The sequence below is a fragment of the Macrotis lagotis genome, chromosome X (genome assembly GCF_037893015.1).
Source record: "Macrotis lagotis isolate mMagLag1 chromosome X, bilby.v1.9.chrom.fasta, whole genome shotgun sequence".
NCBI classification, from domain to species: Eukaryota; Metazoa; Chordata; class Mammalia; order Peramelemorphia; family Peramelidae; genus Macrotis; species Macrotis lagotis.
This window is the reverse complement of record NC_133666.1, coordinates 227139403-227163460: the sequence shown is the minus strand read 5'-3', so window position 1 is coordinate 227163460 and position 24058 is coordinate 227139403. Positions and strand designations below refer to the sequence as shown.

General features: G+C 32.8%; 1 long non-coding RNA gene across 1 annotated transcript in view; it reads left to right on the top strand.

Annotated features, from left to right (window-relative positions):
* LOC141502120 (uncharacterized) overlaps window positions 1-24058 on the top strand; it is a 167346-nt gene that overhangs the window by 86985 nt on the left and 56303 nt on the right. The window contains exon 4 of the long non-coding RNA XR_012472412.1: window positions 23705-23737. This is a non-coding gene — a long non-coding RNA (uncharacterized LOC141502120). The remainder of the gene's footprint in view (window positions 1-23704; window positions 23738-24058) is intronic.

The window sequence follows — 24058 nt, the reverse complement described above, 5'->3', positions numbered from 1 at the left end:
CACATGAAGAAATCAAAGCAATCCATAGTCATATGAAAAATTGCTCTAAATCACTACTTACTAGAGAAATGCAAATTAAAGCATCTCTGAGGTACCATCTCACCATTCTCAGACTGGCCAATGTGACCAGAAAGGACAATGATCAATGCTGAAAGGGATGTGGGAAGTCTGGGACACTCATGCATTGTTGGTGGAGTGTGAACTCATCCAACCTTTCTGGACAGTAATTTGGACTTGTTCTCAAAGGGCAACAAAAATGTGCATACCCTTTGATCCAGCAATACCACTACTGGGTCTATACCCTGAAGAGATTATGAAAAAGGTAAAAACATCACTTGTACAAAATTATTTGTAGCAGCCTTGTTTGTGGTGGCAAAGAATTGGAAATTAAGTGAATGTCCTTCAATTGGGGAATGGCTTAACAAACCATGCTATGTGTATGTCATGGAACACTATTGTTCTATTAGAAAATAGGAGGGATGGGAATTGAGGGAAACCTGGAGGGATTTGCATAAACTGATACTGAGTGAGCTGAATAGAACCAGAACATTTTACACCCTAATAGCAACATGGGGATGATCAACCATAATGGACTTTCTCATTCTATCAGTGCAACGATCAGGCGCAATTTTGGGCTGATGAAGAACACTACCTGTATCCAGAGAAAGAATTGTGGAGTCTGAACAAAGACCAAAGACCAAAGACTATTACCTCTAATGTTAAAAAAAAACAAAACCTGCTATCTTATTTTGTAATTTTGCTATCTCTTATACTTTAGTTTTCTTCCTTAAGGATATGATCGTGATGGGAAAGAAATGCGGTTATCTGACCTGAATAGTGGGGTTTGTTAATCCCTTTTTCTGACCCCTAGCTTTGTGTGGGTTGAGTTACTATTGCCTAGCCACTTCATTTATCTTCTTTGGGTGTGCCTTTTTCTCAAGATACTATCTTGAATACCCCTGAAAAGGAATGGTTTCCTTTCAAATTTACCTCTGGAAGACAAGAGAGAGAGAGAAAATAACTGAAATGTCTTTTTTATTAATTCTGGCTACTAAATTTATTCCTATAAAAATTACTTATTCTTTTGTCTAGAAAAGATTCAGATATTGATTTATTCCTGATTTGGGAAGTTATTAAAATATGAATCAAAAGCAATGTTTTGTTCTGCTTTAATGCAAATTTAATTTTTTTTGCTGCACTAGTAAATTCTCTCTCTTCCATCTTTCCTTCCACATTTCCCTCCCTCCCTTTCTTTTTTTAACCATTTTCTCTCCTTCTCTCTTTTTCTCCTCCCTCCCTCCCTCCCTTCCTCCCTCCCTTCCTTCCTTCCTTCCTTCCTTCCTTCCTTCCTTCCTTCCTTCCTTCCTTCTTTTCTTCTTTCCCTCCTTCCTTCATTTCCTTTCATTTCCTTATATCCACACTAGGGTATCACCCTTACCTGTGCTTGCTCTGCTCACAAGGTATGTAAATTTTGATCTCTGAATCCTGGAAAACAAGATATCTTGGAGTTTATTAGCCTCAGTTCTCTTTTATCTCTCATAGATTAACTCATGATAGATCCCTTGGACATTGACTGGTTTAGAGTGAATGTAAATAGCAATTGTTTCTGTTTTAGCCAGAAATTTTAATTTAAAATTTGAAATCCCTTCTCAGATTGATTTTTTTTTTGACTGATTAAAAGAGACCATTATTTTCTTCATTGAATGGGAGTTACATCAGTCAAACTAAGACATATTAAAGAACTTCACTTAAAAAGGTCAAGGTCATTAATTAGAGAAATGCAAAATAAAACAGTTCTGAGATGCCACCTCACACTTAAAAAAATTGTCTAATATGATAGAAAAAAAGGAAATGATCAGTGTTGCAGGGGATGTGGAAACTGGGACATCAGTGTTCTGTTGGTGGAGTTGTGAACTAATCCAAACATTTTGGAGAGGAATTTGGAATTATGCCCAAAGGGTAATAAAACTCTACATATCCTTTCATCCAGCAATACCACTAGTAGCTCTATATCCCAAAAATATCAGGAAAAGGGGCAAAAGAATCATATGCACAATAATATTCATAGCATCTCTTTCTGTGGTGGCAAAGAATTGAAAATTGAAGGAATGCCCATCAATTGGGGAATAACTGAATTCAAGTTGTGATATATGAATGTAATGGAATGTTATTATTGCTCTGTAGGAAATGATGAGCAGGCAGATTTCAGAAAAACCTGGAAAGAATGATATGAATTGATGCTGAGTGAAGTGAGCAGAACCAGAAGAACATTATATACTTTAACAGTAACTTCGTATGATGATCTACTCTGATAGACTTAGCTCTTCCCAGAAATATAGAGATTTATCACCATGACCCATGAAAATATTCCCTATTATCATAACATCTATTTCAAAAACAATGTGAAGATTTATAGCTATAAATAGAACTCTTCCGAACATATCAATTTTTGATTCAATCAAGTGAGTGTATATGTGTGTGCATATATATATGTACACACACACACACACACACACACACACACACACATATATATATATATATATATATATATATATATATATATTACTTTCTTATCAGTACCATGTTCTCTATTTTGTGAAATCTGATTTCACATAGTTTTCAAGGAGGGCATTTAAATGTCTAAGGCCAGTGAAAGATTCTCTCTATTTTGTTTTCCACATCATAATGAAACTAGAGAGAGTAACTAGAGTAAGTCTCAGAAGCTTACAATTCTCCCCTGTCCCCAATTTACTGAGTTGCCTTCAAAGGCTTGAACTTTCTCCTTTTGCCCAATACTTAATTTCCTTGTAAAATATCATATGTAGCCCATGCAAGGCGGGTTAATGTTTTGACTTCAAAGGTCACCATAACAGGAGATCAGTGAAGATTAAACATAATTTTCAAAACATAAGAGCAGAAAGACACCCACAAAACTGGGTACATGGATTGAAAACTAGATGGGTGGCCAGACTAAGCCCAGACAGTCTATCAACAGCTTAACCACAGAACAGACCAGACTAACTCCAAAGTTACTAACCAACCAAGAAGGTATTTTCTCTTCCCTTAAGAATTCTCTTTCCATTTATTACCATCAAGAGGTAGGAAAAATGAGTTGATTTTCTTGGGTCAATTCATCTACCTTTATCCCTTGTTATAAAATAACTTTTATGAAAATATAAAATGTATCCCACCTATGGGCACTTTATTAATATAAAACACAACCAAAGAAGGTGGCATTTTATTGAGACACCAATAGAAATGAGCATAAAAAATCCTTAACTTTGAACAATAAATGTTCAAAAAATTCACATAAATTTTTAATGAATTAGCTCATAGTGGTTTCATTACCTTACTTTCTTATGCTTTCATAGAAATTATAGGTATCCCAAGTCTAACCATTAAAAAAATTGCCTACTAAATCATTTTTTCATAAAGCATTTCTTTTTCTTGTAATCCACAAGATTTTTAGATTAACTGCACTTCATAGTCATTTCAAAGAAGTATCAAAATTCATTTGCAAATTGAAATTCAGAAGGTGTGTTACAAATCTCACAATAGGCAGTCATAGTCACATTTTAGTTTTGGAATTTAAACATACTAATGTAATATTTTACTTAGCAACCTGAAATATTTATTTTGAAAGTTAAAAAGGAAAATGGAAATTTTACTTATATATGATTATATATATATATATATATATATGAATAGATGTATAAATACATTTATTTTTAAAACAAAACTACTAAAACTTTTGGAGAAATATGTCTGTACATATATACGTAAAATGCATGTATTTGCATATAAATTTGTTTTAGTACTATACCTATATGAATCTGTATATTAAATGCATTATATACATGTATAAATATGGATAATTATATGTGTATGCACAAAAACTTATATATAAATATGTGAGGGAGAAGGAAGATAGGGGAGAGAGAGAGAACATTATTTTTGGAGGAAAAATCATGATTATGAAATTCTATATTAGGTATACCTCAAATAATTTATTACCTCATGAAAATTAGACATGATGATAGACTAATTAATAATATTACTTTTTTAAAGAAACATAATAGAATTAAGACTATCAACAATTGCAGTCATATTTGACATCTTTTTAATTCCTTGTGGAATCTTTTGTTTAATAATTCTATGCTCATTTGGATGTTACAGAAGTTTCTTTATTTCTTGATTACAGGTGAAATATCTATCCCTAAGCATATTGTTCATGTATACTTTGTTAACAGTAGAAGCCAAGTAGGGGCATATCTCTATCTATCTCTATCTATCTATCTATCTATCTATCTATCTATCTATCTATCTATCTATCTACCTATCTATACACCAGATTAAATTTATTACCATCATTTCAACCACACAGATTAAAATTCTTAGACTACTCAGCAGAGCATAGGTGAATGCAACTGAAAAGCATGGAATGGAAGGCATTGACCATATTGCTTTTCTTCCCATCCGAATATAGTACCATAAATGAGATAATGTTTTAAGAGGGCATTTTCATATTCTATAAAATTAATATCTTTTGTTTTCCCCCTCAATCTTAATTTCTGTATATTTGTTCTCCCCTACTCAGAGAAGTATTTCCTGTAAAAAAGAATAAGAATAAAAAAACAGTTCAGCAAAACAGTCCAATATATTCATTGAATCTGATAGATACATGTAGTAGTGACACCCATACAGTGCTGAGCACAGTGTCTGACACATAGTAGGCACAAGTGACTGAAGAGTTTCAGTCTCTTCTATGAAGAATGAAAGATACCTTGCCTTATTTATTTTTCAACAAATTTGAATATTATAAATACACAGAACTCTAGTTAGTATTTTTGCAGTTTTCATTTTCATTGTAGTCATTGGTTCTTCATTTTCTATCAGTGCATATAAGTCAACAAGTCGAAATCATTTAGTAAGTGCCTTCTATGGGCCAGATATACACAGTACTTGGTATACAAAGAAAAGCAAAAAGCAGTCCCAACTCTCCAGGCATTCACAGTCTTGTATGCTACTCTGTATTCTTCTTATTGACATTCTCTTATGGTATTATTCCATTATATCCATGTGTCACATTTTCCTTAGTCATTTCCCAGTCAATGGTGTTTCCAAATCTGTGCTATTACAAGTGCCACTATGAATATTTATCTTGTATTTAGTACCTTTCTTTCTACCTTTGACTGACTTGGCATAAGTGTCTAGCAATTGAATCTCTGTGTAAAAGGGCATTTCTTTTTCGTAACTCCAATGACTGGACCAATTTATAGCTCCATTTACAGTGCCTTGGTATGCCTATATTTCTCCAACCTCCTTAATATTGACTACTCCTAATGTTTTTCAACAATTTTCTAGGTGTGAACTAAAGTATCAGTTTTTTGATATTCATTTCTAACATTATTATTATTATTAGTGATTTGTAACCAATTCCTTCTTTTAGGAACTGTTAGTTCATAGTCATATTTCTAACCCAGCTCAGCTCCAGATTCCCAGCTAACTTTTCCCTTTCCACTCCAGGGGACATTTCATACTGTCAAAAAATCTCCATTCCTGTGGCTTTGCTGAGTTCCTCTCTGAAACCTGTATTTGAGAAAGTAGCTACATCAACCACATTCACTTCTAACCTGGCTTAGCTCCTGAATTGCCAAAACAGCTTTTCAATTTCTACCCTCAGGCTACTACACAGTGGAAACATCTCTCCTGTAACCTCCTTCTCTGATTATTGAATTTCTCCCCCCCAAAATTTCAATGTTTGCCAAGCTCAACTCTCCAAGTTCAGCCCTTGACTCTCTAGACTACTTGTCTCTCTTCTCCTTTCCAGTTTTCTTTTATTCATTTTCTTTCCTTAGGGAAAGAGTGTAATCTCCCTGCGAGTAGGGATCCTCTTTCTTTTTGTTCGTATTTGTATTCTCAAAAAGCACAGTGTCTGGCATATAATAGATACTAAATAAATATTCAGTTTTCACCAGAGAATGTCTCTTCCTCATATATTTGTCTGAGAAATCACATATTTATCAGAAAGATCTGATGCAAATCTTCCCTGACTTCCATGCCCAATCTACAGTTTTATTCGTTTTTTTTATTTTTTTTAGGTTTTTGCAAGGCAAATGGAGTTAAGTAGCTTGCCCAAGGCCACACAGCTAGGTAATTATTAAGTGTCTGAGACCGGATTTGAACCCAGGTACTCCTGACTCCAGGGCTGGTGCTTTATCCACTGCACCATCTAGCCACCCCTACAGTTTTATTCTTTAAAATTTCACCAAAATCATTTAGCCTTTTTTTTTTAGGTTTTTGCAACGCAAATACAGTTAAATGGCTTACCCAAGGTCACAAACCTAGGTAATTATTGTCTGAGGTCTGATTTGAACTCCGATACTCCTGACTCCAGGGCCAGTGCTCTATCCATTACGCCACCTAGCCACCCCAAAATCATTTAAATTTTAACCAAAATTATTTATTGTATCTTTTGTGATTGCCTTTATCCATATTGCTTCATTAATACCTCCTTATTTTCCAATGCTTTTGAAAAAAAAGATGATTTTCTTCTTGTTTATTATTGTTTTTAATATTGCAAACTTTAATTATGAGGTTCCCATTTGAAACTCATTGTGTTTTATGGTCTAAGATGTTAATCCAAACATAATTCCTTCTAGTTAGTTTTCCACTTTTCCTGCCAGTTCCTGTCCAGTATTTTTTTTTAATGGCTTTTGTTCTCAGGTTTAGTGAATATTTGATTGAGTTCAGTTGTTTTTGACTAATTTTTAGTTAGTTGCTTTCGCTGATTTTTAAAAAAAAACCCAATTTATTATTATTTTGATTACTGTTTTTATAGAATAATTTGAAATCTGTAAATGATATTCCCCTTTCTTGCTATCTTAAAAATTATTACCCTTGGAATTTTATGCCTTTTGGTCCTCCAAATAAATTTTATTGTATTAGCTATCTTTAAAAAAGTATCTCTTTATTGATTTGATGAATTTAATATCAAATCTATCCATTATTTTACATAGCATCATGATTTTATTAAGCATAGATCATCCAAAAACAATGAGTAGCCTGCATATTATTTAAGTATTACTTTAAAGAGTGTTTTGTAATTATGTCTTGAGTGTTCTTTGGTAGATTAACTTCCATCTATTTTTATAAATTTTCGATTTATCTTTCACTCAGTCTTTCTGTGGATTCCGCTACTCTAGAATTTGGTTAAAGTCAAAATTTAAAAGCAATCGAAGGAATTTGGAGTGATCTTGGGGAGAGCTTATGGGATTTCCTGCCTTCAGTTTCTCATCTTGACTGTACTCCCTTGAATTATTTTTACTTACATTTCTTTAATTTTTTTTACCAGATTTTATTATTGCTACATAATTATGTTATTGATTTTTAGAGGCTTATTTTGTGGCCTTCTGCTTTTTTTGTTTGCCTCGATTAATTTCTTTGATAATTCTTTCATGTTTTCTACCATCAGCAAATAAGAATAGTTTTGTCTCTATTGCTTATTCTTTTAATTTCTTTCTCTTGCATTAGTTTTATAACTAGCATTTCAGAACTCTGTCAAATAATAATGGAATTGAAAGGAATCCTTGTTTTGCTCTTATATTTATTTGGAAAACATCTAGTGGTATATTAACATTAGTTTTTGATTTTACATACTTTTATCACTTTAAAAATGACTATACCATGAAATTTTACCCCAAGTGTGATTAGTACTTTGTCAAAGGCTATTAGGTCAGCATTTTAAAATGGAAGATTACTTATTCATGTTAATAGGTGATTGATTTTTTTTTCTGCATTTTCATGCATGTGTATATGCTCATTTATACTTGCAACAAGAAGAAAGGTAAACAATATTAATCTTCTCAACTCTATATACTTTTACATCAAGAAAGTGGTATATTGAGAAAAGATATACATTTGTTAGTTTATTCTACAAATTATTTTTATTTGTGCCTTTACATTAAAAGCCTTGATTTTAATTATTTAATCAATAGTGTGTATATGTAATATATATATATATATATATATACACACATACAAATATGTATATTTGGCATACATATATTTGGCAATGAGTGATAATTAAATATTGATAGTTATTGTGCCTATCAGGCTCCAATATTTTGTATTTTTCTTGCCCATTAAGAAGAATAAAGATTGATGTGATAATTTTTTTTTCTAAGCAGTATTTGAAGATTCAATTCAATTCAATTTAATTTAATAAACAGTTAGTAATCCCCTCTTATGTGCCAGACACTGTAAAGAGTGGTAGGGTTACAAATAAGACAGATGAAAGAGGTCCCTGATCTTAAGGGATTTACAGTCTAATGGGGAAGACAACAAGTAAAAGAATGCTAGGTTGGGAAGGAAAACAAGAGGTATCCAACAAGGGCATAGGGGTATCTTGTTCTATGACATTCAAGCCTAAGCAAAGATACCAATGGAAAGTGGAGAGTGAGTTGGAAGTTTCATATCCTATTCTTTATAGCAAAGCCTTTGGAAGGAGTTTAGTTCTCCAACCTTTAATTCTCCAGTCAGAAGAAAGGAGTTTGAGGGACTTAGGGAGGTATTGAACATCAAAGGCTGAGATTTCAAATAATTATCTTATCCTGGAAAGGGCATTTTGTTCCCTGGAATACAAGTTTAGAGACCTGAAGAGGATATGGCATAAATCTAATTCAAATCAACAATTATTTGTGAACATTTTCTATATATTAGATTCTGTACCAGATCATAATAAGGTTTCTTTGAGAATTATGGCATAAAGCTTTTGAAATATTTCAAGATAATTATCATGTCTCCACAAGTTTTTTCTTTCCCATACTAAATATCTCATTTCCATACTAAACTCTCTTGTATATTTGTGAAAGAATGAATGCCAAGTTAAGGGAGGAGGTAATATTTATTGGCTTCTTTTATTCTTTCATTTCTGGTAATGTTATTTTTGTCCTCTGACTAACTAAAGACAAGGTAAAGAGAGTGGTGAAAAACTGTGAACTGTTTTAGGATTATAGACCTATAGATTAAACTTGAGGAAATTGAGTAACTTGGGAATAAATGCATTTCAAGAAATATTTTCATTCCATCCCACCACTTACTGTTTCTTTTATAAAAATACTCTAGAAAAATCACAAACTTTGTATTTATATGGTCCTTTTACATCTCTCTGAGGCCCTCATGTTGATTGGAGTCTCCAGTGGATGCTTCTATCCAGTCCTCCAATCACATTTGTCCCACTTGCTGCTGCCACTTCTTCTTCTTCTTCTTCTTCTTCTTCTTCTTCTTCTTCTTCTTCTCTTTGTCCTCCTCCTCCTCCTCCTCTTCCTGCTCCTATGCATCATTCTTCTTTCATTCCTTCCTCTTTTTCTTTGTCTTCTTCCTCTTCTTTCTCTTTATCCTTGTCCTCCTCCTCCTCATCTTTTTTCACCTTCTCTGGAATATTTATTGATGGTGGTTATAGTGGAATTCAGTGAAGAACTCTACTTAATGCAAATCTCAGAGGCTTGTTTTATTTTGTTTTTGTATTTTTACCCTGATCATCTATCCCTTGTGGCATCCACATATAAGCTATATGTGATGATTTAAATATAACATATGATTATTTATGTGTTTATGTGTATATATATATATATATATATATATAATGTGTATATATGTGATTGTACACACATACATATAAATTCTATCTCTCTATCTGTATGTGTGTATTAGGTAGTGGGTAGTTAGATTTTTTTTAATCCTCTAAATGCTGGAAAGTCTATTGCTAGTACTCTACTGGATTACAAAACACATAAATTCAGACATTAAGAGGGAGAATAAAATCCAACAAAATATCAATCAACCCACAGTTAAAAAACATTTATTAACTTTTATAATATAATATTGTTTTGCCATATATTTTGGCATCCTTTTTTCATTTAAAAATAATTTTTGAATTTTAGAATTTCCCCCCCCTAATCTTGCTTCCCTCCCCCACCACCCACAAAAAGCAATCTGAAAGTCTTTGCATTGTTTCCATGCTATACAGTGATCAAAACTGAATGTGTTTAGAGAGAAACCATATCATAAGGAAAAAATAAAACATAACAGATAGCAAAATTACATAATAAGATACCTTTTTATTAAAAAAATAAAGACATTAGCCTTTGGTCTTTCTTTAAACTCCACAATTCTTTCTTTGGATACAGATGGTGTTATCTATTGCAGAGACCCCAAAATTGTCCCTGATTGTTGCACTGATAAAATGAGCAAGTCCATTAGGGTTACTCATCACCCTTATGTTGCTGTTAGGGTATACAATGTTCTTCTGGTTCTGCTCATCTTACTCAGCATTAGTTCAAGCAAATCATTCCAGGCTTCTCTGAATTCCCATCCCTCTTGGTTTCTAATATTTTGTACAAGTGATGTTTTTATCCTTTTTCATGATCTCTTCAGGGTATAGATCCAGTAGTGGTATTGCTGGATCAAAGGGTATGCACATTTTTATTGCCCTTTGGGTGCAATTCCAAATTTCTCCCCAAAAGGTTTGGATGAGTTTATAGCTCCACCAATAATGCATTAGTGTCCCAGATTTCCCACATCCCTTCCAACACTGATCATTGTCCTTTCTGGTCATATTGGCCAGTCTGAGAGTTGTGAGATGATACCTCAGAGATGCTTTAATTTGCATTTATCTAATCAGTAATGATTTAGAGCAATTTTTCATATGACTATGGATGTTTGATTTCCTCATTTGCAAATTGCCTCTGCATATCCTTTGACCATTTGTCAATTGGGGAATGGCTTGTTTTAAAAAAAAATTGATTCAGTTCTCTGTATATTTCAGAAATGAGTCCTTTGTCAGAAATACTATTTGTCAAATTTGTTTCTCAATTTATAACATTTCTTTTGATCTCAGTTACAGTGGTTTACTTTGTGAAAAAAACCTTTTAATTTAATGTAATCAAAATTATCTAGTTTATATTTTAATGATGTCCTCCATCTCTTTGGCATACATTTTTGAGCTATATACAAAATCTGTTTCATGTTTTAAGTCTTGACTCTACACTGAAATCACAAATATGTCAATAATAGGTAATGTATTTTCTATGTGTTAAAAACCTCTTATAAAGAATATATAATTACCTGGATTACCAGGAAATAAGAAAAACAAGAATGTCTTAAAATGCATGCATTTTTCACACAGAATATTGACTTTGACCCTTTTGCAGAATTTAATCTTTATTATTTTAGATAGAACTTGAGCTAGAAATCCATTAGGTGCTTGGAAATTTTACTTATGTGGACTTAAACCCATTTCCTGAAATTAAAAAAAAATGATTTTTCTATATTTCTCTTTACTTAATGTATAGTTCTAGGCAAAGACAACAAACTCAGAAGAAACTTGTTGAGATTCTTCAATCGTTAACAGACATGCTTACTCCTTAATGCAAAGCACAATCAGTTTCAGCCTCAGGCCTATTGAGGTGGGACAATGGGAAGGATTCTACAAGGCACTTGCTGCATTTGGTCAGGTCTGATGCTGTTTCTATTTGGCTAGCTACAACAATAACCACATATGACTCAACTTAGGTCAAACATTCTTGAACATGCCTTATAAATACTTCTCATTCTAATGTCAGCTTTGAAGAACAATCTTCTTTAACAACCTGCCTCTTGTGATCAGTACCTCACTTCCCTCCAGAAGTAACTGTCTCATTCACACTTTTTGCAGTGTACAAGTAAGTGAGAGTAAGACAAACATTCAGGTTGATGAATACCAATTTCCTGTTAGCTAAATGGAAAAGCTGAGTAACAAGTCTCCCCCCTTCCAGTTTTCAATTATGTAAAACCCAGTGAGTTATGCAGGGTGCATGTCAGGGCAGAGTGGAAGCACTTAAAGTTTGCAAATATGCATTTATGAATTAGCATTCTGCTAAAGTCATTTACATGTGTAACACATCTAATACTCTTATGTTCACCAACTATGTTACCAATGAACCTGAAAGACAGTAGTCTTTTTATGCTAATAAGCTATGAAATGTTTTCAAGACATAAGCAATTCTTTACACAATAGTGTTTATTTTGACTGATATAGTTAGAAGATTCACCTTTGACAACCCTTTGAGTCATATTAACTGAATGATCAACGCTCTGCCATGGTGGCATAACTGTACTATGCTGCAATGGAAAATTGCTGGAACCATAGAAATTCTGTTCATTAGTGCTTGAGAAGTGAATTAAATAGTATAATATGGCTTTCAAGTGGAATATTTTTAAAGATTCCCTCTGAACCTTGTTTTGGGGTTTCAGAAAAGTGGAATAACATTGAAGACAAAGCTCTACACCAGATATTCCTGTCACTGAAATGCTCCTGCTGCTCTTCTGGCAAAGCCAGGTGGGATCATTTTCTAGAAAATGTCAATTACTTCTGCTTTTGCCCAGAAACTGCATGGCTATTTTTAGTAGTATTTTCCACTGGTCTACAAAGCACTACGATTGGCATAACATATTATGGGGGGGGGTGTCACATTTTATGTTAGGTTACACAAGGAGACTCTATCTCTCTTTCTGACATAATTGAATATTTCTAATTGTTCTTGAGATTTATACATGTACTTCCCATCAGTGTGAACACATCATTTTGTACACATTAGACATTTAACTATTTTTCAAAGGAATAAATGAATTAGTGAGTGAACAAAGTGGGGTTTTATTGAGTTCTTTTAAACTTGCTTAGTCTATGATTTCAAAGCAGCCAAAACACAAGGTGAGACAGATTCTTCTAATTACTAGTGCCTAAGCAACAGTCTATATATAAGTTGGTCACCTTTAGCAGTTGCATTAACTCAGCAGCAGCACAGTATTAATTGTACCCTGGTGACTTGAAAGAGTTAATGCAATACCTAGTGTAGAAATTCTTAACCTTTTTATGTGCATTGGGGATTCCTTTGTCAGTCTAGTAAAGTCTAATATTTATTGTCTGTAATCATAATGGAAGGGTAAATGCTAAATTTCAGTCAGGGGTTCAATATATACACATGCATGTATATTATATATAATGTATCTATGTATACATATAATGTATATATGCATCTATATAATACATATATGTATTATGTATTTTCCCATCCAAGTTCATGTATCTATCTCCTTATATCTATGTATAAAGTCAAGGAGTGGTTAAAGGGCCCAGATTAAGAAGCTCTTTGTCAAATGGTACCAAATTTATAGAAATAGATAATCATTTTAGGCATTAAAGAATCAAGCTTATCATGAATTATGACGTACATTGATAAAACTATTGTGCAAATAAAAAACAATTATTTTTCTTTTAAAACCTGGGTCTGTATTGTAGCTATTGTGTAAAACTTGTGAACCTGAGTTTGCCCGCTGATAAATTAGCATCCTGGAATCCTGACATCTTTCTTCTTGTTTAGAAACTTGAAACTGACTAACTTTTATGAATTCTCCATGTCTGTGAATTCCTGTTTTTTTTACAGAGAAGCCATTTTAGTATCTTATTATCTCAGTAATGTTTTCCACTGACCTCTTCAGGTATCTTTATTCTCTTAGTTACTGTATCCAACTTGAAACGATTATTTAGAGATCCACTTTGGCAATTCATTTTAAAACAAAGTAAAAAATTCATCTCCTCTGTAAGTTGATAGGAATTGTGTTTTGGTGGTCTCCATTGATTCAATTTTTAAAAATAAGTAAAATAAACAAAGGCAGAAGCCATGCAAAACTCCACTAAATTTAGCTTTTTGCAAAGAAGTTTCACTCCCAATAATAAGCCTTGCTCAGTCAATTTGACTCTGTCAGAAATCTCTCTCTCTCTCTCTCTCTCTCTCTCTCTCTCTCTCTCTCTCTCTCTCCCCCCCATGTCTAGCTAATATGGGCATTGAATTACTGTGCAGCCCTAAAGATTGTCATTGGCAAGCTGATGTAGGTACTCTAAGCTCATATTGTGGCTGTCTGCACTGTACCTAGTCTTTGGATAAACAGAGGATTTCAGTTTCCAAGCCTGTCAGTATTTCAGCTGTTAAGTACTCACATCTCAACTCCTTCAGAAAAATTGCTCAGGGTTTATGTGCAGAGCTCAACACCAACAAATAGGGACTGAGTCTTGGATTCAGATGGGAAATATCATTTATACTCTGGCAGCAAGAAGATGATGTTAAAGTCTCATTTTATTTAATCATTTCAGCAGGGTCTTTAACCCTCTACTCCTTGGTTCTCTCCATACTATCCTCCACACCAAGTCTTCATTTTGAAAGGGAAGACAGCTTTAATAAATACAAAAGGAATTATAGTTCCCCAAATTAAGTTCTGAAATGTATTTAATTAAGTGGTTGAATGCTATTTGGTAAATAAATTCACTTATGCACTTAAATTTATTCAATGGAGAACTGCAGTTGTCTTGTTTAAATGGGGTAGGATAAATGGGACCCAAGTCTTAGCTCCAAATCAAGAAAGATCAGAGAAATAGAAATGATGCTAGCAATTGCTGCCTCATTTCCTTTTGGTTTACGGGAAATGGTTGATATCACTGACTAGGAATGGCTACAGAAGCTCTGGTGTCTGGGTTTGGGTGGTTATTTGAAAAGGGGAGGGTGCAGGGGCTAGTGCAAAGCACAATGGATTTGGAGAATATAGGTTCAAATCCCAACTCTGTCTTGCCGTATTTTGGTGAACACAGGCATTTTATTTCACTTCTGTGTTTTTCAGTTTCTCATCTGTAAAATAAAGGAATTGGATTAGATGACTTTGAAAGTGTCTTCTAGTTCAAAATCTACTATCCTCTGATTTAGGAGTGCTTTGGAGTTCATTCCCTAGAGCAATACATTAGCCTCAGATGGGGTAATCTGAGGTAAAGAGCTAAAAAAGAATGGGGGTAAAAGATGTTTTTTACATATGGACTAATATGGGAAGCTTTAACAGTTTTGCCACCCAAACCATTGCATTCTCTTCTGCAAATGATTCCTGCATACTTTCTTCTGGGCATTTAATTCGGAAAAGCCACAGAGAACATTTCACTTCCTAATATTTCCAGCAGATTCTGAATGTGAAGTATGGAAATATCTTGAGTAGTTTCTATTTCTTAATGAAGTGAGAGGATGACATGGGGCTGATATCAAGGTCCAGCTGTGTGCAGTGCAAAGCCCAGTCCTGGCCTTTTGTCTCCTGCTTGGAAAAAGATGTGTCAGGCTATGACTGACTTCCAAGGGTATGACCAAAGATGGAGAGCAAGTGACTTCTGCACACCAAAGATGATTTTCCAGAGTATAACCACCTCAAACATTTTAAAAGATTGGGAGGTGATTTAGGCCATCCAGAGTCACTTATTGGTCTGATTTCTTTCAGATGTTGTTTCCAGAGGTGTTTTCTTTGTTGGCTGTGGATAGTTCTCCAATTTTCATTTTCATGTTTCCCCCTCTCTAAAATTTGACCTTTAAAAGGGATACTATTCTGTTAGCAAAAGGACTTTGGAATTTGTACTTTCTTGAAAACTAGTATGAGTTCTTATTTTCAGCATATAGCTTCTAAAGTAATGAGGAACACACCAGTAACATTAAAGCAAATGTGTGTCAAATCCTCAGGGGAAACAGATGTCATGCATGCAATATTTCCTCCAGACATCTGAAATCCAGCATCATTGTTCTTTCAATCTGTTTTCTAAGTGAGTGAAACAATGGGGAGTGCATATAAATCCTTCTGCATTAGAATTCAAGAAGTATGTCAACCAGGAGGGATGCAGACTTTCCATTTGATGAATCAGGACCTCATGAATAAGAAGAACCCCCCCCCCCCGTGCCCAGGTTTCATCTCTTCATGTAGACCAGAAAATATCTAAAGATTTATATTTTAAAGACTTTTTTTCTCATTCAAAGTATATGTATTTGCTAGAATTCTAACATTTTTAAAGAAAGTATGTATTGAATACATGTATAGTGTCTACATTGTTAAAAAAAGATCTCAAAACTTTAAAAAATTGTTTAGTTTTGCATCATTGCATAAAGTCACAGATAACACCATCTCTAGTAATAATAATATAATTTCTTGGTCTATGCTTGGTACAAAACAAATATATAATATCATAGATTTAGAACTGAATAGACCTTAGAGGTCATCTAGTCATAACCTCTCATTTTACAAAGAGGAAATGGATGTGATATAATAGGTCCAAGATCAGATAGCTGGCATGTATGAAAGGAGAATAATTCAAACTCAGGCCCTCTGATTCCAAAATCTGGCACTTTCTCCACTGTCTAATTTGGATGGTTTTCATGAAGCTTTTAGGAACAATCTACATTATGAGAGAGAGAGGGAAACTAGCATGAATGTGTAGATTTCATTTCAAACATGACCTAGCCCCTGAGAACTTTGCCACCGCATTCGCTATAGGCCTGTCATATCGGCAAAGCCTCCATCCCTGAGAACTCCTTCTCCAATTGCTTAGTTTAGTGAGTTCTTCCTTGGACCCTCTATTTGAAGGAGCATTCATGACATTCACACTTCAAAGTGAGCTCAGACCACAACTCACAGGAGCTTCTTCACTGGCTTGCGTTAGATTGTAAATTCCTGGAGTCAGGGTCTCACTTTCTTTTGTATGCATTTGTATTACCAAAGCTTTGCACAGCAGAGGATATATAATCAATTATAAATGTTCTGTTTAATCCTCTCCCTCCCTCCCTCTTTCCCTCCCTCCCTCTCTCTTTCTCTCTCTCACTCTTTTCTCTCTATCATTTCACTATTTCCTCTATCATTTCTTCCTACTTATCTCTCTCATTGTCAGTCATCTATCACCTGTCTAGCCATCCATTGTTTGTTCTTGTTTCAATCATGTCAGACTTTTTCAACCCTAGTTAGAGTTTTCTTGGTTGGCCAAATCCTTTTCATTTTATTTTGTGAATGAGGAAACTGAGCAAAACAGAGTTAAGTGATTTACCCAAAGTCACACACAGATAGTGCCTGAAGTCACATTTGAACTTAGGTCTTTATGACTTCAGGTCTTGCACTGTGTATACTGTGACACCTAGCTGCCTTCAATTCATTTATCCATCTATCCAGCCAGCCAGTCAGTCAGTCAGATAACCAGCCATTAACTCTTTCTATCTATATGGATATCTAGCTATATGTCTATCTACCTACCTCTTTATCTGTCCATTCATTCATCTATCTATCTATCTATCTATCTATCTATCTATCTATCTATCTATCTATCTATCTATCACTGGGAGGTGTATTTAGGTCAAATATGAAAAAGTAATTTTACAGTTATTAGAATTATCCAACAGTATAATGCATTATCTCAAGCTTACTGTTCTTGGAGGTATGTATGAAGAGTTTAGATAAGGATCTGATTAGAATGCTACATTAGGTGGGAGGTTGAATTGGAAAACCTCTAAAATCACTTTCAACACTGATAGGCTATAGTATAATAATTCTAATGTGATCGAAATAACAAAGTATAATTATCAGACATCACCTATTCAACATCCATGTAATAGGCATAGATGAATAAATAAATGAATCAATGTCCTATGTCTTTTTTGTATAGATATAGGTTATATGTGTCACTGACTAAAGATTCATTTTTACCTTAGGTGATATTTGGATTGTGTGTACACCTAAGTTCTACCATTTTACTGTTGCTGACAGGGGCAAGGCCTCAATTTCCTCACTTGCTGCTTTAGATTGGATATGTCTCAGACTAGACTCCAATGTGTGGGTTTGAGTCACTCACTGGTCACTGAAAATTAACAAAAAGAAATTTATTTAATCATAACTGGAGGACTTTCAACAAAGATAACTGACACTTCAAGTGGATTGACTTTAGTGAAACTTCTTGGTCTGAGTAATCCAAGATAATGCTATGGCCAAGCATCAGAATATAGCTGGATCTCTTCTTGGCTACATTTTACTGAGGCTATGAGAAAGGGACGACAGCAATCTGAAATCATAGTCCCTTCAGACAATCAAATGTTGAAGAAGGTCTCAATACCTATTAGAAAAAAATAGCCCAAAATAGTGGTGGGGGAGACTACACTATTACTCATAGAACACCTGTAACATATAGATCTCCTGGAAAATGAGATGTCCTCAACAGTCCCTCCCAGGTTTAAACCTATCTTGACTCACAAGATATTACACTTAATTTATAAAGGTAGCAACTATTATAGTTAAAAGCCCATTTGGAGAGAAAGTTAGTTATCTAGGGGAAAATGATGTGTTTTTGTCTGAAATGAGGTACGGTTGTATGATTTTTTTTTCCTGGAAGAAAGCATAGTTAAAGTATATAGCTTCATAGATATTATCTTGGTACATGGGACACACATTGCTTTTAAAACTGGTATAAGTTCTGTTATTTATTGGTAAACTCAGTTGAAACTCCCAACTTTGTAAGGATGTATTATTTGAATTTTGCTGCAATTCATGCTTAATACAAGCAGAGATACCACAAAGAAATGAGGTTAAAATGGGGTATTTGGTGAGATTCAAGAAAAGCTCAAATAAAATTTGGAGAGTTTTTTTGGGGGGGCAGTGAGGGTGAAGGAGAAATTGATTTTCTATTCATCTCTTATTATGTTGAGTTTTTTTATAGTTTTTTTCTTGAATCTTGAACAGTTCCCCTCACTTTGTTACACTGAGGAATAGATGGAACACCAACTCTTACTTTCCTGCTTTGAGTACCTTTCTTGCCTCTTCTGACAAAGAAAGTGTGAGCAAAACTGTCTTCAGAGCCTTTTGAAAATTCTCTTTAGATAATAAGAAGTGTCTATTGTGCAATACTTTGTCTCTCTCAAGAAAAGGGAAGGAATTAAATCTTTGGCTTTCTCTGAAAATAATAAATCCAACTGGACACACTGAGTTTTTATATGCCATTGTTATATTCATTAAAATGACTATGAAACTATGAATTTTACTTAAAGGAGAATATAGTTAGACTTTGTCATAGAAGTAGGAATGCAGGGTTCTAGGAAATGATTCAGGGAAGGAGTACAGTTTTAAACCTTATTTTTCCTTTTCAGAGTTAATCTTACTAGAATCCACACGATATATTTTGAAAAGATCAGACAACTATCAATCCTTTTGACTTTAGAAAATGTAATTCAGATCTCCAAATTAAATTTAGAAAGTCCCCTATATTGTTTTTTTTTCATAGTTTTGTCTTTTAATCCTGTGGAGAATTTTTTATCTGGTAATGAGAAAACTTGAAAAAACAACTATTAGGACCACTCTTGATAATCAAGCAGAAAGGATTTTCTTTTTTATTCATTAGCATTGATAGACTCAAAAAACCCTGATTTTTTAGTTTTTTTAAATTTTTTAAAAATTAATTTAAGGCAATGGGGTTAAGTGACTTGCCCAAGTTATAGTTAGGTTATTATTAAGTATTTGAGCTCAAATTTGAACTCGGTTCCTCCTGACTCCAGGGCTGGTTCTCTATCCATTGTGCCACCTAGCTGCCCTGACAGTGATATTGTTTTACTTTTAATCTTTCCTTTTCATGAATTTATTTGAATTGATTTATGATTTAGACATAAAATGAATTGGTATCATCTGCTTGCTCTCCCAATTTTGGACTAGATCAGGTAACTAGTGAGGTGCAGGTGTTTTTCACAAGCAGGAAAAAAGCAAATACTAAGTACTTTGAGATGCCACATCTCTAATTAAAACAGCAGAGCTCTTAACAAGTTTTTTTCCCTTATTTCTTTTCTCTCTAGGTAAGTCAGGTGTTACCTAATCTAAAATGCCTAGACCCGCATGTCTTCTACATATGTCTCAACTGGCCCAAGTCTAATTGCATAACTAATTATTTTCATCATTAATATGCTTACACTGTAGCAGGATCACTTTTATTTTTAAGGTGCTATTAATACTTAGTACTTATAAATGATTCTTTTTTTATTTGAGAAATATATGAAAGAATGAATCAACTGAATGCTGTAAAATTGTTTTCTCTTAATGTAAGTTGCCAGTAATCAGCATGTTTATTTAATGAGTACACAGTTCCTTTTCATGTAGGACAGTTAAGATTGTTTAGATTGCTTATAAAAATGAAAGCGAAGTGAACAAGCATGTCCTTTAAAGTAATAAATAAAATATAATTCTTCAAAATGTTTCCATGAATTTTAGAGCTGGAAGAAGTCTTGGAGATGATCTATTTCAACTATCTTCCTTGTCCTATAGGCAATCAAGTTTCAGAATAATTAAATAGTAAAGATTACATGGGCAGCTAGGTGGCACAATGGATAGATCATCAGTTGTTGGATTAGGAAGACTCATCTTTTTGAGTTCAAATATGGACACAGATACTTAGTGCTATGTGACCCTAGGTGAGTCATTTAATTCCACTTGTTCAGTTCCTCATCTATAAAATAAATTGGAGAAAGAAATGGCAAACTAGTATCTTCCCCAAGAAAACGCCAAATGGAATCATAAAGGATGGAATATGACTGAAAAACATTTGAATGACAAAGATCACATAATCATGGTAGTTGGCAGTGAATTGATAATAGAACACAAGTCTACTGATTTGTAGCACATTAATCATATACTATTACACTTCTATAGAGCTATCAAATGCTAAAAGACAATTTCTGAGGTAACACAAGTCTGCTTATTAAAAGACCTTCCCTCTCTCCAAGGTTGACTGCAGCAAACTTCCAAATGTTTTCAATATGTGAAGACAAGTTGTGGTAAGAACTTTAATCGTGAAAATGTGGCAAATTTTATCTTAACCTTTTGGGAAGAATAAGTTTTACTGGTTCTTTTGTTCAATGAAGGAAAAATTCTACTTCTATGATTCTTATTCTTAATTCCCATCATTTAGTCTCATCTCTTAGATAAAAGCTGTATATCTATGTTATCTCCTTTTGAACCTTATTCCTGTTTTAATTAGTCCCACAAGTACATTCTAAATTCCTATCCCATTCCTCTATGATCTTTGGGTATTTTTTCCCCCTTTATCTTAAACTCCCCTAAGTTTTGGATTCTCCCTTCTTTAAGAGGGAGCTTTACTTGCTTACTCCTTGGGATACACCATTTGACAATCTTTCTACTGGAGGACACTTCCCATTTCTCCATTTAAGGCAGCTAGGGGAAAATATGATAAATTCTTTTTACTTCCTTCTTAAGTCTGAGTCATTCCAGTACTACTACAACTCTATTTCTATCCCTTTTTCCACCATCTGCCAACTTTAGACCAATCTCCAAACTTTCTGATCATCTTCTCTATCTTGCTCATGGTTATTCCTTCTATTTTATGTTCTTTCATAATTTTATGGGATGTCAGTGATAAATTTTATGACCTTTTATGCAACATCGATATTAAATATTTATACACCAAATGGCATAACAGTATAAGGGAAAAATTAGCTGAATTAGAGGTATGTATATATATATATATATATATATATATATGTATGTATATATATATATATAGTAACAATCTTTAATGTTTCTCTTTCAGAACTAGAAAAAACTAATAGAAAGATAGACAAAAGGGAAATAAAGAACTGAAAAAGACTGATGACTTTTGAATGCTAAAAGATTCATGGCATCTTTTGAAATAAAATATTAAAAACATATTTATTATTCAGGATGGCATAGCATCTATTTAAAAAACCAAAACTGATGTACTAAGGGACATAGAAATTACAAATGAATATAATCATTACACTTGTGAAACCCATCCTTTGAAGACTATAAAGCAATAAAAAATAACAGTAATACAAGCAAAAGATACAGGCGTAAATGGAAACTGAATAATGAAATAAAATACAATAAGGTCCCAAAGAATAAATAAGAAACAATAATTATAGTAAAATCATAATGATTAGACAATACAAATTTCTGAAATTCAAGTAAATGCAGAAAAAAATCATGCTCTTAAACATTATGACCCTATTAAAATAGAAAAGAGATAGAGAGAACTGAATGATTGCTTGTGCAATTTAAAATAGAAAAATAAACTTTATTTAGTATGATAGAGGAAATCTTGAAAATTAGAGGAGGAACAAATTGGAAAACAAATCTAAAAGATGATTATTTGAAAAGAATAGCAAAATGTATTAACTTTTAGATGATTAAAAAGAAATAGGAGGAAAATCAAATCAGTATAATAATTATGAATGAGGAATTATAATAAGGAAATAAAAAATCATTAGAATTTACTGTTCATATATGACAACACAATTTTCCAGAAAAGATCTACCTCTTAAGAATTACTGGTAAAACTGATGAGTAAGGCAGCAAAAATTGTCTAGACAAATATTTTGCACCATAAACTCAAAATGGATATGTGACCTGAATAATAAATACAAATAAAATAATAAAAACATCAGAAGAGAATCAGATTTGTTATTTTCCATACCTATGTTTAGTTGATGAATTATTAACAAAATGAAATATGGAAGATATACAAAAGAAAAAATATGAGAAAATATAAATGTTCAATTCAATTTCAAAATTTAAAAATTTTCCAGCATTTTTAACCAAATAGTGATATTTTCCCTAAAAACTTAGATCTTTTTATTAAATGAAAGTTTACCAATACCATTTACTACTATTTAAAGTTTACTTACTGTATTCCACTGATTTATCATTCTATTTCTTAGCCAATAGAAGAGAGTTTTGATATTCATTGCCTTATAATGCAATTTAAGGTCTAGTAGCACTAGATTGCCTTCCTTTTTTATATTAGTTTATTTAATGTTCTTGACATATTCTTCCTAAACAAATTTTGTTATTATTTTTCAAGCTCAATAATATTTTTTCTAATTTGGAACTGAATAAGTAATTTAGTTTAGGTAGATTTAAATATTTTTTTTATTTTGACTTAACCCACTAGTTAAAAATTAATATTTCTACAATTATTTAAATATGACATTATATAAGGGATATTTTTATAAGCATGTTCATATAGTTCAAGGTTTGTCTTACTAGTTATGCTTGCAGTTTTATATTGTGCAAAATTTTTCTAAAAGAAAAATCTCATTTTATTTTCTTGCAGAGCTTGGTTGGTGATATATAGAAATGTTGATAATTTATGTGGACTTATTTTTATATCCTGCTACTTTACTAAAATCATTATTTGCTTCTATCACTGTTAGTTGAATCTCTAAGATTTTTCAAGTATAGAGCATATTATCTGCATAGAGATACTTTTGGGGATAATTTTGTTTCCATTATCATTTCCTCAATTTCTTTTTCTCCCCTCATTGCTATTGTTAGCATTTCAAATACAATATTAAATAATATTGGTGATAACAGGTATCCTTGTTTCACTTCTGCTCTTACTGGGAAGGTTTCTAGATTATCCCCATTATAGATAATGCTTGCTGATGTTTTTAGGCAGATGCATCTTATTATTTTCAGGAAAAATCCATTTAATTTTTAATAATTTAATAATTTTAATATTTTAATAGAAATATGTTGTATTTTGTCAAAAGTTTTTTTCTGCATCCAATGATATAACCATATGTTTTTTGTTGATTTTGTTATTTATGTGATCATTAATGTTCATAGATTTCTTTATACTGAACCAGCTCTATATTTATATTTATAGTTTAAGTCCTACCTGGAAAATAATTGTATAATCTTTGCAATATATTACTTTAGTCACCTAATTAGTATTTTATTTATTATCTAATATTCTTTAGAGAAATTGGTCTATAATTTTCTTTCTCTGTTTTTGCTTTTTCTGGTTTAGGTATCAACATATTTGTTTCAAAAAAGGAGTTTGGTAGGTATCCTTCTTTATTATTCCAAATAATTTATTCAATATTGGAATTAGTTGACTTTTAAATGTTTGTTAGAATTTTCTTGTAAATCCTTCTGTTCCTGAGGCTTTCTTCTTAGGAAGTTCATTTGTGATCAATTCAGTTTCTTTTTCTAAAATAAGTTTATTTAGTTATTCTATTTTCTTTCCTGTTAAACTTGGCTTTCTATATTTTTATAACTATCCTTCCATTTCATTTAAATTGCAAATTTATTGGCATATAATTGGGCAGAATAATTCCTAATAAGTACTTTAATTTCATCTTCTTTACTGCTGTATTTACCT